Source organism: Bubalus kerabau, chromosome 12 (assembly GCF_029407905.1).
Source record: "Bubalus kerabau isolate K-KA32 ecotype Philippines breed swamp buffalo chromosome 12, PCC_UOA_SB_1v2, whole genome shotgun sequence".
NCBI classification, from domain to species: Eukaryota; Metazoa; Chordata; class Mammalia; order Artiodactyla; family Bovidae; genus Bubalus; species Bubalus kerabau.
Window position 1 is genome coordinate 45,965,609 of NC_073635.1, and position 4,951 is coordinate 45,970,559.

Below are 4,951 nucleotides of genomic sequence, written 5' to 3' on the forward strand. Positions count from 1 at the left end.
CTTCAGCAATACATGAACTGTGAACTTCCAGATGTTCAAGCTGGTTTTAGAAAAGGCAGAGGAACCAGAGATCAAATTGCCAACACCCTGTGGATCATCAAAAAAGCAAGAGAGTTCCAGAAAAACATCTATTTATGCTTTACTGACTATGCCAAAGCCTTTGACTGTGTGGATCACAATAAACTGGAAAATTTTGAAAGAGATGGGAATATAAGTCCACCTGACCTGCCTCTTGAGAAACCTATATGCAGGTCAGGAAGCAACAGTTAGAATTGGACATGGAACAACAGACTGGTTCCAAATAGGAAAAGGAGTACGTCAAGGCTGTATATTGTCACCCTGCTTATTTAACTTATATGCAGAGTATATCATGGGAAATGCTGGGCTGGAAGAAGCACAAGCTGGAATCAAGATTGCCAGGAGAAATATCAATAACCTCAGATATGCAGATGACACCACCTTTATGGCAGAAAATGAAGAGGAACTAAAAAGCCTCTTGATGAAAGTGAAAGAGAAGAGTGAAAAAGTTGGCTTAAAGCTCAACATTCAGAAAACTAAGATCATGGAATCAGGTCCCATCACTTCATGGGAAATAGATGGGGAAACAGTGGAAATAGTGTCAGGCTTTATTTTTGGGGGCTCCAAAATCACTGCAGATGGTGATTGCAGCCATGAAATTAAAAGATGCTTACTCCTTGGAAGGAAAGTTATGACCAACCTATATAGCATATTGAAAAGCAGAGATATTACCTTGCAACAAAGTTCCGTCTAGTCAAGGCTATGGTTTTTCCAGTGGTCATGTATGGATGTGAGATTTGGACTGTGAAGAAAGCTGAGTACCTAAGAATTGATGCTTTTGAACTGTGGTGTTGGAGAAGACTCTTGAGAGCCCCTTGGACTGCAAGGAGATCCACCCAGATCCATCCTAAAGGAGATCAGTCCTTGGTGTTCATTGGAAGGACTGATGCTGAAGCTGAAACTGTAATACTTTTGCCACCTCATGCAAAGAGTTGACTCACTGGAAAAGACCCTGATTCTGGGAGGGATAGGGGCAGGAGGAGAAGGGGATGACAGAGGATGAGATGGCTGGATGGCATCACCGACTTGATGGACGTGAGTTTGAGTGAACTCTGGGAGTTGGTGATGGACAGGGAGGTCTGGCGTGCTGCGATTCATGGGGTTACAATGTTCGGACACGAGTGAGTGACTGAACTGAACTAAACTGAACCAACACATATGCTCTATGTACTTAAGTATTTCTATCCAACTAGATATTAAGCCAAAAATAGAAAATACATCTTCAAATTTTTTTCTATCAAAAATCACCTGAAATAAAATATTATTTACAGAAGTCAATTAATAATATTTAAGCTATGACCAACCTAGACAGAGTTTTAAAAAGCAGAGATATTATTTTGCTGACAAAGGTCCACCTAGTCAAAGCTATGGTTTTTCTGGTCATCATGTATGGATGTGAGAGTTGGACCATAAAAAAACTGAGGGCCAAAGATTTGATGCTTTTGAACTGTGGTGTTGGAGATGATGCTTGAGAGTCCCTTAGACTGCAAGGAGACCAAGCCAGTCAATTATAAAGGAAATCAGTCCTGAATATTCATTGGAAGGATTGATGCTGAAGTTGAAGCTCTAATTGTTTGACCACCTGAGGAAGAATTGACTCGTTGGAAAAGACCATGATGCTTGGAAAGACTGAAGGCAGGAGGAGAAGGGGACTACAGAGGATGAGACGGTTGGATGGCATTGCTGACCCAATGGACATGAGTTTGAGCAATTCCAGGAGTTGGTGATGGACAGGGAAGCCTGGCTGTGCTGCAGTCCATGGGGTCACAAAGAGTCGGACACGACTGAGTGACTCAACTGAACTGAACTGATACATGTATAGAAGATTTAGTGTCCAACTTAGCAGCCTCAGCATTATTTTTTCAGGCTGTTGAAGCTTCCAGAAGAAAATTCACAATTTTTAGGAAAATTGCAAAGACTCTTGCAGTTTCAAATTGGAATCAAGTGTTCTTACTATGGATTCCTATAACACTGTACTTGTTTTATTAGAACATTTTGAATATCTCACTAAATAAATATAAACTCTGTGAGAAGTAGGGTCTATTTAAATATGATTAACCTAGAACAATAGCTGGAACATAGTGTGTCTTCAATATAAATATCCTTTAATTTGCTGATTGAAAGAGTGATTGATGCCCAATTTTTACAGCTACTGGAAAAAAATCATTGAACAATTTAAACTGAAAAAAATAAAGCAAGATAAGAATGTGGGCAATGGTTTCCTTTTGGTTTGGCTCTTATGCAGCCTTCTGTTTGATAATGATGGACAGAGATCCTCCTTATTCATGCTTCCATGCTTTCCAATAATTCAGAGACTGGAGTAAATCATAGATTATGTAAATAATCACAGACTTATAAAAACAACCTCAAAATAATTTAACTTTAAAATGGGTATTTTTAGAGAGCCATAGTTTTAAAGGCAATAAAATATGAAGGTCTATCTATCTTATCTTCCAAACTGTGTTACAGTTATTTATTCCATAGAAACTGCTAGAAGTGGATGCTAATTTTCTGTTTGAATATTTCTACCACTGAGACATTCATTCTTTAGAAAGCCTCATAGCATTTCTAAGTTTTAATATTTAGAAAATAATTTTAATTTGAACATAACTGTATCCCAAGTAATTTTATCCATAAAATACTTCTACTATCTGACGCAAATAAAGGATTTTAATTGTGCCCCATGATAGCACTTCCCATACTTAATCATAGCACTGTCAATCTATTTTCTCAAACCTTGATTTTTTCAATAACTCTGAACATCGTATATTTTAGGCCCTTTCAATAACATTGAAATATATATATATACACACCTCAATGCATATATATACATTGAGATATATATCTATATCTGATGCAAGTGTCCTATTTCTTTCCTATTATTAACTTTCATTTATTTGAGTATATAATAACTGCTTATCTAGAATCATAATATTTTTGCTTCTACTAGGTTATTATGAAATTTGCAGCATTCTTTTCAATTCATGTAAGTTCTGTGTTCTCTCTTTCATCTTTAGAATATATCTTTTCAAAAATCTAATTTTATTATAAGGGAGAACACTAAAATTTAATAAGCCTTCATTATGTTTTGGACTTCCCTGGTGGCTCAGCTGGTAAAGCGTCTGTCTACAATGCGGGAGGCCCAGGTTCGAGCCCTGGGTTGGGAAGATCCCCTGGAGAAGGAAATGGCAATCCACTCCAGTACTATTGCCTGGAAAATCCCATGGACAGAGGAGCCTGGTAGGCTACAGTCTATGGGGTTGCAGGGTCGGACACGACTGAGCGACTTCACTTTCACTTTTCACTTTCATGCACTGGAGAAGGAAATGGCAACCCACTCCACTATTCTTGCCTGGAGAATCCCAGGGACAGGGGAACCTGATGGGCTGCCATCTCTGGGGTCACATAGAGTCGGCCACGACTGAAGCGACTTAGCAGCAGCAGCAGCAGCAGCAGTCTTCAAAGAAGGTGATGTTTTCTCAGTTGAGCACTACTTGAGGTAGTTAATTTATCTTAGAAGCCAAGTTGTATCTAAACAGACACATCAACAAACCAAACAACTGAAAACTAATACCTAAAAGTACAAACACAAAACAATAGTGATCTTCAGTATGACTTCCCTCAGCTAGAATCATAGAATCTGAATTACTTTGAGAGGGAGAAGAAAGAAACACTCCTAGCTTATTTTCATTTTAAAATATTTGCTCCTGAAAATTATTTTTTCTTGACTTGTTAATTTTTGTTGTTGTTCTGTTTAGCTTGGTTTATGTGACTTTTGCTAAACAGATAGAGTTGAATTCTTTGGGCCAGTGCATCTGTAAGGGAAAGTTATTGCATGATTTCTCCTCACTCCACTGTGTAATTTGAAATGCAGGCAAAAATAAAATCTAAGTCAAGTGGCTAGATTTGCATTAGTCAAATATCGCACAACCATAGATAGTGTATGGAGTTACTGGAAGGAAAAATTCTGAGTCAGGTACTTTTGTGAATTAACATATACCTACTCCAAAACTATTTCAGTGAATGAAGACATAAATGAATCCAGGAAATCTGAATAAATTGGGAAAATGAAAAAAAAAAAAGAGTATATATTTGAAAATTAAGTGAACACTGGAGGGAAATAATAATACCTTCCTTTTATTATTTGTCTTTAACTTGCAAGGCTCTTTTCATAGACATCCTTTAAGCTATTTATAAAAAACATAAAGCTAGGTAAGTTGAATATTAATATCTTTAAGTTTCAGACGAAGAAACTTTGGTTTTTCTGAATTCACACAGCCAGAAAAGGTTAAGACAGATTCAAAACCAATAGTAGTCTTTGACACTAAGATCTAAGCTGCTTATATTCCAATATCTTGCTCCTCTGAAAAACTGGTAAATGGTGAATTTTGAAATCCGTTTTCATAATAGGCATTAGGAATTGGATATTTTAAAGGAATCTAACTGAGACTAGTTCAACATTTATAAATTGTGTGCTTTGGTAAATGATAATTCTTTATAAATGACATCTGTATGTTTGGAGCCTGTCATTATTATTGCAAATAAACACTGAGTTAACAGCTATTTCATCCTATCCAAGTATTTTCTATAGACTTACATTCATAAATATACTCTAGTTATATATGATGATATAATCTGTGATAAATGTTAAACATGTCTTGAGCAAGATATCTCCTATCATTGCCATATTTTAGTGCTGAGCACCCATTCCATCAATTTCTAGACATTGTAAGCGCTTAATAAAAAATATCTAATTTACTTGGGTTAATATCCATATTCTTGCTTGGATTATGACCATGATAAACCATGAGTATTTTAATGTATCTATTTCTTTTCTCATTTCTTTTTACATTTTAAATACTAATTCCTGCTT

The 4,951-nt window shown here is 36.4% G+C and overlaps 1 non-coding gene across 1 annotated transcript; it reads left to right on the plus strand.

The window, feature by feature from the left end:
* The first annotated feature begins 3,173 nt into the window (after nucleotides 1-3,173).
* Nucleotides 3,174-3,245, plus strand: TRNAC-ACA (transfer RNA cysteine (anticodon ACA)). Its single transcript has one exon. It is a non-coding gene; the product is annotated as a tRNA-Cys (tRNA).
* Nucleotides 3,246-4,951: the final 1,706 nt, after the last annotated feature.